Here is a 12,750-nt window from a genome sequence, read left to right as displayed (position 1 = left end):
CTACTCTGGGTTACCGCACGAGCATCCTATGGACCATCTGGAACGGTTCGAGGATTTAATCGCTGCTACTCAGATGGAAGGAGTCCCCGAAGATTACCTGCTGTGCAAGCTCTTCAGATACACGCTGAATGGAGAAGCGATGCACTGGCTTAGGCAGCAACCCACAGGATCTTTAACATCCTGGGCCGACATCAAGAATGCTTTCTTACGAAACTTCTTTGATGAGGCGCGTGCTGAAGAACTTAGGAACAAAATTTCCACATTCTCGCAGGAGGCTGGAGAGTCCTTCAAAGATGAGTGGATTAGATTTAGGTTCTTCCAGTGAGACTGTCCACACCACGGATTTAACGAAGTGCAGTTGCTAAGCACTTTCTTCCGAGGTCTCGCCTTACAGTATCAAATGGCTCTTGATACGGCAAGTGAAGGAAACTTCACTACTCGGAAACAGAAAATTCTTTGGAAATGGTCAAAGAAGTAACCAGAGTTCACAATTTCAAAAACCCTTCAACAACAGCAAAAGCTACTCGAACTCCTACTACCAGAATCCACCACCCCATACTCAGGGAAGGAAGATCGAAGATATGCTTGATCGAGTACTGTTGGGACAACAACAAATCACTGTGGATTTCAACGGTAAAATAAACTCCGCCTACAACAATCTGAACACCAAAATCGAGACCTTAGGGACTCAGGTGAGAAAACTTGAAACGCAAGTAATTCAGACTGGCGAGACTATAAAGAGGCAAGAAGCTTTCGCTAGAGAGGCAGGAGCCGATAAAGGGAAACACCACGTAAATGCCATCATAGATGATGATTTCTGGCAAGTGGTGAGACATGAAAAGCTTGAGGAAGGAGACTTCAAAATCAAAAGCTCCATGAGTCTCGGCGGATCCCAATGGTGTCGACCGATGTTGATGAACTCGCATCGATCGACAGACCATGACGAAGATCGATGGATGGATTACTCTAGTCATCGATCGCCGTCGTCCGCTGAATCGACTGAATGCAATACGGTTCGAATTCTAACTCATGAGGAATTCGCAGCTAAGCATCCTCACCCACCCTCCCCTTTCTATGATAAAATCGATCGATCGGTTGAGCCAACCATCGATCGACAGAGTGAGTCCGACGTCGATCGTCACAACACACACCCCATCGATCGACAGACACCTCTAACATACCGAGTGCGGTTACCCTCAATCGATAATAACTATACCAACGCACTCAGACCACCACCTAAGCCATTAGCTAGCCCACCCGAACCAAAACCCAACCCTTTAAATAGTTCACCAAAACCAGTTCAAGAAGATCAGGAAACTGAAGGGAGAAGGTTAAGGAAAAGAAAGGAGAAAATTCCTAAGAACCTTAAGAGGGAAGCTAACAATAAGGAGATGGATGGTTTCACTAAAAGAGTCCTCAGAATCCCAATTGAAAAAGCTTTTGATGAAGCTTACTTCACACACCGGTTGTCGATGTTCTTCAGAGAAACAAAGGTAACTAAGGAGGACATTAGGAGAATGTTTCATCAAGTCAGAGAGAAGATGAAACACATGATCACATTGACGAAGAAGAGTGATCTTGGGAAGTTTGCAATACCATGCATAGTCAAGGGTGTTGAATTTCCCCATTCAATGTGTGACACAGGAGCATCAGTTAGTATCCTCCTCTAGGATCATGGCAGACCAGCTTGGTTTGACCATTGAACCTTCAACAGAATCCTTCACCTTCGTGGATCTTTCAGAAAAACGATCAGGAGGTATCATAAGAGATCTAGAGTTACAGATTGGTAATGCCCTTGTCCCGGTAGATTTTCATGTCCTAGACATAGAGCTAAACTGGAACTCTTCACTTCTGCTTGGAAGATCTTTCCTAGCTACAGTAGGAGCTGTATGTGACATGAACAAAAACAAATTGTGTCTGACGCTGATAGACCCCAACATCTACTACGACCCCATCCGACCTAAGAAAAAGGTTATTAATTCTGTGGATTACGGGAAAGAACTTGGCTTCATTGGCACATGCCATTGTGGAGCAGAGTACGAATCGGAGTACGAAACAGAGTACTCGGAATCAATCGACACCCCCACTTTTCCATCGATCGATTCCAATGAGTCAACAGTGACAGATGACCGCAACAACACGTCGCTCGACGTTGATCAGCCGGTTGACCATTTCGCTCCACCTAATCATTGTTACCCACAGTTTGCCTTCCAACCACCAAGCAAGAGAGGACGTGATGATTATTCCATAGGCAGTTGGGCAGACAATGGTCTCCATGAAAGTTTTGCAGTTGACACTGTAATTTCTTCAGCTAACGAGGAACATACAGAGGAATACGATGAGGATTATTGGAAAGAACGTGCAATAGAAATGTCTTTGCAGGATGAAAGATTTGAAACCCATAAGTTCACCAACAAGTTTCCAACATCGTTCGACGAAGTGCACTCCACATCGGTCGATACCCATCCTCGTCCAGCAAAACAACCGCTCACATCGATCAACACCCATACAGAACCATCGATCGATATTCGCGCCGCAGCAAAAATTCAGGAGCAGGAGAATATTCCCTCTCCAACTAGGTTTATAGATACCTATATAAAACGTTTTGCACCCCTAAAACCACCTCCACACACCAGAGCAGACACATAAACAGAAAAGATGAACACTCTTCCATCTACATCAACAAGAAATTCCATGAAGAGCAATCATCTCAAGAACACAAGTTCTGCAGAAATTATTCTGCCATCGGTCGATGCATATGTATCAACATCGATTGATACTACTCTTAACCCTAATCTTTCTATTTCTAAATTGAATGATAATGCAAACATTGATTACAGTATTCTAACACCTGATGAATTTGGTATTTTCAAGGACCCAGATGGCAATGCACGTGCAATAGATGGAAGGATCTTACAAGTGTCCAGAGAGGACATAGCAGATATCCTTCAAGTGGCCAATGGACCTGACAACCTATTCTCACAGCAACGTGGTATTCCAGACGTCATTCAAACAGATCCTAACAACCATGTAGGAGTCGCCGCAACAGAAATCAATCCAGATCTATCACGCCAACCAAAAGGTCAAGCATCGATCGACGGGCCAACTGAGACATCGATCGACAGGGTAACACCAACGTCGATCGATAAGAACTACCCGACGTCGATCGACAGACGTTATGAATTTGGAAACCGCGCTTTTGATATGAACGGAGCCAGAAAGTTCACTTGGGAACGAAGGGACAAGTATGGAGTCTACAGAGATGAGTGTGGACACGCACGAGGTGTAGCTGGTGAGATGATACCTGTCACAAAGGACGACATCAGGAAATTACTGGAAAGAGCATCTCTTTTTGAAGAGAGCCACATCTGTCTTCCAGAACATGCCACTTCCTTCACACTCACAAGACTGGCACCAGAACTCTACACCAAAGATGAAATCAATGAGATGGTGTTTGGTATTTGTGGAGCTCAGGAAAAACTGGGAGAGGAGCTCAAATCATTGGTAGAAGATACACATCAACCTTTGGATAGAGGCTACAATGAGCTTTTCAGAAGTATGGTAGAAATAAGGACAGAAATTGAGAGTTTACGCCAGCAACTTAAAAAGGAAGCCATGACCTCAGCATCGATCGACGCACCACATGCACCATCGATCGACGTCAGTCTTCCTACAGCCCAGATCCCTGCAGAACCGCAATGTTCAGCAAAACACAAGGATGAATGGGAAGTCTCATATATCGACACAAGGATAAACGACGTGTACTACCTTCTCAACAACAACGTGGACAGGCTGAGCACTAAAATCGAGCTACTACAGCAAGATCTGGACACCATTCGTAAGAAGGACCAACAACCAGCCACATTGATCGACGTGTGTAACATCACATCGCTCGACGCTAAAGTCTCAGCCATGAATGAGAGGCTGAGGACTTATGAGGACATGCATGACCGCTTCATATCACCAGTCATGATAGATTTAAATAAATTGTCTAGTCAAATACTTCATGCCCAAAGGGATATTGATAACATTACTAATCAAATTTTTTTGCAGGCAAAATCATCTTCGATCGACAGGCTACAAGGGCCTTGGATCGATGGCAAGAATTCTGTGGAGTTACTTCCCTACACAGCAGCAGAGGTTGACGAGATCACATCCAAGATCTACACTGCTATAGACACCATGGAGGAACGACTTGACAAACGCTGCGATGACATCTACTTTCCATTCGACGACAGAATCAGTGGACTAGACAGCCACGTAGAATGGCTACAGAAAGAAGTCAAAGCCATTCAGAGGCAACTCGCAGCTCAACACCAGATATCAGCATCGATCTACAGGAAGCGAGCGCAATCACTCGATGGTAAGTCGCCAAGATCAACCGACGAACACATAATCGCATCGATCGACGCCGATTCTACACCAGCCGGCGAGCAGCTGATACACAAGACGATAGAGTCAATGCACAAGGAACTGACAGAACTTTTAGCATACGCCTATGAAAACATAGGCTGGCACCAGGTCAGCATTGACAACGTTCAAGATAGGCTACAGAACATCTCCAATGTACTTGAAAAGATGGATGACAAATGGACAAGAAATGATGAGGCCACAAGAAGTTTCATTGCATCTTGGTCCAGAATGTGCAGAGATGACATGGATGCTTGTTTTCCAACAAGCAGCTGTTTCTCCACCAAATAGCCAATCGCTACCACAGTCAAGCTAAATGACTATAACCAAGCGCTGAGTGGGAGGCAACCCACTATTAGGTATTTTAGTTTGGTTTTATTAACTAGCATTTATTTACTTTCATTTTATTTCTTTCAGATTTAGGAGGCCCAAGTAGGAGGACCTGAATATCGACCGACGACGAGACGTCGACATCGCTCGACATAGACAACCACACGACGATCAATGTAACATTTTCCCATCGATCGATATCTAGTCCGGTCATCATGAACTATTCCATCATAACTCTGGATGAGTTACACTGGGACAGTGTAATTTAAGTCTGGGGGGGGGGAGATTTACTGATATAATTTATTTTATTCTTATATAAAAGGAATTTTAATAAATTTTTCTTAGCTATTGAAAATAGGGACTATAATCTTATATTAATTTAAACTTGAATATCTAACCAATCTTTAGCACCATTTTAGATTTACTTATTGCATATAGCACTATATATGCTAAAGCAGATCAACCTATCAACCACACACTTGCCTTGAACGTATGAAGTAACCAAAGCTGATTTCCAACACTAAACCTGACATAACCATTTGTCTTGGGGCTTGGTATACATGGGATCGGATTCTTAAGACAGGTCTGGAAGGTAACGCCTTGTGTAGATTATTTATCACATTTTCTCTCTCTAAATTTCGACCCTAGAATAGTTAGTGAGTTACATATTAAAAAATAATAATAATAATAATAATAAAAAAATATATATATATAAGATCTATTGTTTACTTAGGATGAGTCTGAACATGACTTGGTGGCTAAAACCATTAAGGCTTGATTCATAAAGACTCCAATAATAATAATAAAAATATATATATATAAGATCTATTGTTTACTTAGGATGAGTCTGAACAGGAATTGGTGGCTAAAACCATTAAGGCTTGATTCATAAAGACTCCAATAAAAGAGTTCGAAACGGGACTTGGAGGCGGCAATCTTCAAGGCTCGCTTTCGCAAAGAACTCTTGGATATAGGTCAACAAGAAGTGAACAAAGCTTGGTGGCAACCACCATTAAGTTTTGATTCATGGAAGCCTGTCCAATCTTGGTCACTGATCCTGCAATGGAAGCAGACTTTGACTCAAGAGAGAAATTAGAGAGAGAGAAACTAGGAACTAACTTTTACCTGTAGCTCCAGATACTTGTCTGAAATCCTTGCATCCTATGATCGATACTCCCAAGGTAAAGCATTGACTTTATATTTATGCTAAGAAATGAAGTCAGTAGAGGGAATGTCAGGCGTGAATTGATGAGTTGTGTTATGTTAGAAATGGTTGCTAAGCTATGATATTGCATAGTGTGCTTCTGTGATTAGGACCTTTTAAATGTGGTTGCAAAATTGTTGAGGAAAAGATTTCTATACTTTAAAATCTTAAGTCCCTAATATTTTCAAACCTCTTTCAGAGAGACTGCCTGTATGTTTTGCTTGAGGACAAGCAAAAGGGTAAGTCTGGGGGATTCAAAAATACATAATTGCTCACAAAGATTGCTGAAAACACGACTGTTCTTGGATCCTCTAATCATGTTGTGCAGGGAAAGACTCCACCAATGCCAGTATCTTCCCCAAAGCCATAAGAGCTTCCACAAAAGAGTTCCACCAACTAATGTAGATCAAAAAAGAAGGCCAAGAACTATACGATGTAACTAATTAACTAATCTTCTTTATCAAACTTTCACATTCACCAATATTTTGGCCTTTGTGTTCACATTCATCAATTTATTTTATGGAGGGAGATGATGAGATTGAAATAAATTTAGGCCGATTGGATTTCAACAGTAAATTGATAAGCTTACGTCTCTTTGAGGAGCATCAGAATCGATAGTAATTGCCAGAAGTTGGAGGCAGACCATGAAACGATGGTAGTAAGTCACCGGCGAGAAGATATGTTTTACTCTTAAAAATGGGCCAGTTCTCAATATTATCAGCCTACATAATTGGCCCGTGAAAAGTTTGTGTCGAGTAAACAATAGTCTGACGTGGCCACTAAAAGTTTTCTTATTCGTTGATTATTTTTTAATGACGTGGCATAGCTCAGAGGGCTTCATATTCCCCTTTTAGTATTGTAAGATATATATAGTCAATGAGTGAATTTAATTAATATTATTAAGTTTTGATTAACTAGTTTTCAAAAATCTATGATTTATTTTATTCACTAGTAATATAAACATAATAAAAACCGTTTTTATAATTGTTTCTATAGTATCATATGTATTTATATGTATCTAATCAATTTATATAATGTAATCTAGATATTTAATTATTTCTATAAGCAAATTATGTTAATTCATCTATATTTAAGATGCTTAATTGTATGTCTGGAAAACATTGATTATATTAGGCAATTCTATGAATAGTTTCATTTTAAAAACTTTAATTAAATAAATGAAAAATGAAAAACCATCAACAAATCAAATTATAACAATTAATTGGAGAGCTATTCTATGAGCGACACATCGGCATAAATGACTAAAGTGACTTCTCAATTAATATATCGAAGAATAATATTAAATAATGCCGATTTAAGTTTTGTATACTGGTTCAAAATAATTTCTTATACTTATCCCCTATTATATAAGGTCGTGCATTGTATTTTTAAAATTAGATTTATGGTGAATTTTTTAGTTTAAGGCAAGACTTCGATTAAATGAAGAAAAAGAAAGATTGAAGCCTCTCTCTCATAATCCTCGAACAAAGAATGAAGTTTCCGTCCTAACATCAGCTCAAGCTTATGTCGAAACAATTCTTTTATACTAATTTACTCCACATTAGTTAGTCTTCTACATATATGTATGCGTACACATATTCTCTTGGCTCATCCACTCAAGTGCTAGCGGAAGATGACACTACAATAGTACTGCAGAAAGTAAATCAAGAGATAAAACAATACAAAAACAATACAAACAAACACTCTGATTTATTAGAATCTCCTTTAACCAATCTATTACAAAACCTTATTTATTCAACTTTACTCGTCTAGTGTTAACATCATAACACACGATACTGAAGGATTCCTAAGCTACCCGCTTATGTCTCTCTCCTGTCAAGTACTTCAGTCAGTGCTTCAGTCAGTGCTTCATCACGACCCAAGAACACTTCTAAGAGCTTTTCTCTCTCTATAAGATCAGCCTTTGTGTCTCTATCTCTTTACAGACGACCCATAGCTATCTTATATTATTCTCCACGTTCCTGAAACCCTAGTCTCCAATGCAACATGAATATGGACATCTTCCATAACATTAAGTCCAACTTTCCTTTTCTTGGAATGCACTTATTCCTCTTCCCTTAAGTTATAAACTTGCTTCTCAAGTTTATTCATCTTTCCTTATCTCTAAGATACTCTCTTGTTCTCCAAGTCTACACGACTCCAGCTCAGCACCTTGACTCTACATGGTTTTCAGCACTCAACACGACGTCTGCTTCAACAACTACGTCAGCGACTACTTCAGAGTGGACATCTTACATCTTTATCAACATCCGGAAGTCACAGCTCCACTCAACACATAATCACACATTGACTCTACTTTGATAAAGAATCCTTCGTTATGTGCCCTGAAGCTTTTCTCCTGTGTTTCCTGCACTTCCCTCTGCTGCTTCTTTCTTGTGGATCCGGAACGGGTTGTCACTTCTGATCTAGTAAGCCGATTGGCTTTGTCTCAACCATACGATCTGATTGAGTTATGGTTTTATTGTACATAATAGCTGTGCATCAAGAGTGAAGAGATGGACAGTTAGCACATAAAGCATTTTAACATCAGCTGAAAGAGAATAACAGTACCACATTTCCTGAATCCATACGATCTTATATTAGATAGAGAGGAGTAAAAGGTATATGTAGGAATTAAACCTCAAAAATGCTTTATGTCGATGTCACAGTTCCCTGACAAAAGATGGACACTTCCATTACATAAAATACCAACAGACAAAGAAAACATGGGAATGTGTGTTATACCGAGTATTCAATAAATAAGTAGGGACATTGGATCTTCATTTTAAAATGGACCATCAATTTCTCCACGCTCATGACTTTGTAGTCGACTTGCACATGTGTTAAATTTAAGAGCAATTAAGCATTCATCAAACTGGAAGCAAACATTTTGTTACCTCACAATGATCAGAGTCATGCTATCCTTGCTGGTATCAATCCACCTGAGAAGCCAACACCAGAGACAAAGGAGATAAACCAAAATTAGTTTCATCCTAAACCAGTAAAAACAGAAACTGAAGGGACTGCTTAGCCAAAAAAAAAAATCAGATAGAGACAAAACTAAAAGAGATATTACATGCACCAAAATCAAGTCATTTTAGTACTTATGATTGCGCTAAAAAATTCCAAACATCCCAGAGGCTAGGACGAAGGATGTCAATGAACTGAAATAATGATAAATGTTTCTTCATAAAATAGATCTTATTATATCTCAACGTTAACCAGGGTCATACCTTAAGCTTATAGGATGTAAGCAAGGAAGGTTGCTCTGAGGTGGTAGAGACTGCAAGTTCATAATATGTAAAGGACATGATCATCAATCAAACTCCTTTCGGAGATACACTTTTGCTAAATTCAAAAGCAAGAAATCTCTCAAAAGCATCTTGATCCTCAGATTTATAGAGGCCAATAATCATTAAGAAGAGAAATATATCAAATTGTTCGATCCAAATCATCTATGCAACATAACAAACAAATGCAACAATTTAACAATTCCAGTAGTCGTATAGAGACATATGTTGAAAGGTAAACTTGATTTGTATCAAGTTAAGTATTGGGCTAATCATGTGTTGATCCAAAACTTAGTCCACATTCTAGAAAAATCATTCACCTCCTTAGAATAAAAATCTAGATATTCTCATAGAATTATCTAGATAATTATGATAAAAAAATCTTAGATATTATGGTAGAATTCTCTAGATTTAGGATTAAAATATGTAAGATATTTTGTATTTTGGAGGCTATAAATACCTCCACTCCCCTTTCATTTTGTATCACCAAGAAATAAACAAAGCTTGTAACGAGTAATAAAAATCTTCTTCTAAGTTATAAAATATTTCTTCTTCACAAAATTTATTTCTCTTCAAACACTTAAAACACTTTCTCCATCTCTACAAAGTTTGTCATTCCAACAAAGTGGTATCAGAGCTACAAGTTCCTTTTGAAGATGGCAAACAATGGTGTTCCCTTCCAAGTTCCATTGCTCACTAAGAGCAACTATGACAATTGGAGTCTTAGGCTGATGGCTATCCTAGGAGCACATGATGTGTGGGAGATAGTCGAGAAAGGCTTCAATGAACCGGAGAATGATGGTGGTCTATCTCAAACTCAAAAGGATGGTTTGAGAGATTCAAGGAAGAGAGACAAGAAGGCTCTCTGTCTAATCTATCAAGGATTAGATGAAGATACATTTGAGAAGGTTGCTGGAACAAAGACATCCAAAGAAGCATGGGAGAAGCTTCAGACATGTTACAAGGGAGCGGAACAAGTTAAGAAGGTACGTCTTCAAACTCTAAGAGGAGAATTTGAAGCATTACAAATGAAAGAAGGAGAACTCATCTCAGATTACTTCTCAAGAGTCTTGACGGTTACTAATAACCTAAAAAGAAATGGTGAGAAGTTAGATGAGGTGAGAATCATGGAGAAAGTTCTTAGATCATTGGATTCAAAATTCGAGCATATCGTCACCGTGATTGAAGAGACAAAAGACTTGGAGACTATGACAATGGAGCAACTTCTTGGATCACTACAAGCTTATAAAGAAAAGAAGAAGAAGAAAGAAGAAGATATTGTGGAGCAAGTTCTCAAGATGAGAATTGATCACAAGGAAGAAAGTGGCCGAAATCATCCGAGACGTGGTGATGGTCATTTTCGAGGACGAGGTCGTGGTGTAAATGGACGAGGTTGGAGACCATATGAAGACAACTTCAACCAAAGAGGAGAGAATTCATCAAGAGGTCGTGGAAGAGGAAACCCAAATTCAAGGTATGATAAATCAAGCATCAAATGCTATAGTTGCGGAAAGTTTGGACATTATGCTTCTGAATGTAAAACTCCAAAAAACAATAGAGTTGAAGAGAAATCCAACTATGTTGAAGAACGGCGTAAGGAAGAAGATATGCTGTTTATGGCTTACAAGAAGGATGAACCAAATGAGGTTCACAAGTGCTACCTTGATAGTGGTGCAAGCAACCACATGTGTGGAAATAAAAGCATGTTCGTGGAGCTTGATGAATCGGTGAAAACTGATGTGGCTTTAGGAGATGAATCGAAGATGGAAGTGAAAGGTAAAGGAAATATTCTCATCCGCTTGAAGAATGGAGATCATCAATTTATTTCCAACGTTTACTACATTCCAAGCATGAAGACCAACATCTTGAGCCTAGGACAACTCTTAGAGAAAGGTTATGACATTCGACTAAAAGATAATAGCCTTTCTTTAAGAGATAATGCAAATAATCTCATCACAAAGGTGCCAATGTCAAGCAATAGAATGTTTGTCCTAAACATTCAAAATGACATTGCACGATGTCTCAAGATGTGCTACAAGGAGGAATCTTGGCTTTGGCATCTTCGATTTGGGCATCTCAACTTTGGAGGCTTAGAGCTACTTTCCAAGAAAGAAATGGTGAAAGGATTACCTTGCATCAATCATCCAAATCAAGTGTGTGAAGGTTGCTTACTTGGAAAGCAATTCAAGATGAGTTTTCCAAAGGAGTCGGAGACAAGAGCAAGAAAGCCACTAGAACTCATACATACAGATGTATGTGGCCCAATCAAACCAAGTTCACTTGGTAAGAGCAACTACTTCCTTCTCTTTATTGATGACTTTTCAAGAAAAAACATGGGTTTACTTTTTGAAACAAAAATCAGAAGTGTTTGAAAATTTCAAAAAGTTCAAAGCCCATGTTGAGAAGGAAAGTGGTCTTAAGATCAAGTCTATGAGATCAGATCGAGGAGGAGAATTCATGTCCAAGGAGTTTCTGAAGTATTGTGAAGATAATGGCATTCAAAGACAGTTGACGGTGCCAAGAACCCCTCAACAAAATGGAGTAGCGGAAAGAAAGAATAGGACAATACTTGAGATGGCAAGAAGCATGCTCAAGAGTAAGAAGCTACCAAAGCAGTTGTGGGCAGAAGCAGTTGCTTGTGCGGTTTATATATCAAACCGTTCTCCAACAAAGAGTGTTTTAGAAAAGACACCACAAGAAGCTTGGAGCGGAAGGAAGCCTGGAGTCTCACACCTAAGAGTCTTTGGAAGCATTACTCACGCTCATGTTCCAGACGAGAAGCGGAGCAAACTAGATGATAAAAGTGAGAAGTACATCTTCATTGGGTATGACGCTAACTCCAAAGGCTACAAGCTCTACAATCCTGAAACAAAGAAGACAATCATTATTCGGAATGTCATCTTTGATGAAGAAGGAGAATGGGATTGGAGATCAAATAATGAAGACTACAACTTCTTTCCATCCTTTGAAGAAGAGAATGTGGAGCAACCGAGAGAAGAGCCAGCTACACCACCAACTTCACCAACAACAAGTTCTCAAGGAGATGAAAGCTCAAGTGAAAGGACTCCACATTTTAGACGTCTACAAGACATCTACGAGGTAACCGAAAATCAAGACAATCTTACTCTATTTTGTCTATTTGAGGATTGCGAGCCTATGAACTATGAAGAAGCCCAAGAAAAGAAGTCATGGAGAAGTGCAATGGATGAGGAAATCAAGTCGATTCAAAAGAATGATACATGGGAGTTAGCTTCACTTCCAAATGGGCACAAGGCAATTGGTGTGAAGTGGGTGTACAAGGCAAAGAAGAACTCTAAAGGAGAAGTTGAAAGGTACAAGGCAAGATTGGTGGCAAAAGGTTATAGTCAAAGAGCCGGGATCGACTATGATGAGGTATTTGCTCCAGTTGCTCGCTTAGAAACAGTTAGACTAATCATTTCATTGGCAGCCCAAAAGAGTTGGAGGATACATCAAATGGATGTCAAATCAGCCTTCTTAAATGGAGACCTTGAGGAA

At 39.4% G+C, this 12,750-nt stretch overlaps 1 non-coding gene across 1 annotated transcript; it reads right to left on the bottom strand.

Annotated features, from left to right (window-relative positions):
* Nucleotides 1-238: 238 nt before the first annotated feature.
* Nucleotides 239-345, bottom strand: LOC125590934. The gene has a single exon (XR_007326932.1). It is a non-coding gene; the product is annotated as a small nucleolar RNA R71 (small nucleolar RNA).
* Between the last annotated feature and the right edge of the window lie 12,405 nt (nucleotides 346-12,750).

Source organism: Brassica napus, chromosome C7 (genome assembly GCF_020379485.1).
Source record: "Brassica napus cultivar Da-Ae chromosome C7, Da-Ae, whole genome shotgun sequence".
NCBI classification, from domain to species: Eukaryota; Viridiplantae; Streptophyta; class Magnoliopsida; order Brassicales; family Brassicaceae; genus Brassica; species Brassica napus.
Note: the sequence above shows the minus strand (reverse complement) of the source record. Positions and strands in the feature narration are given on the sequence as shown.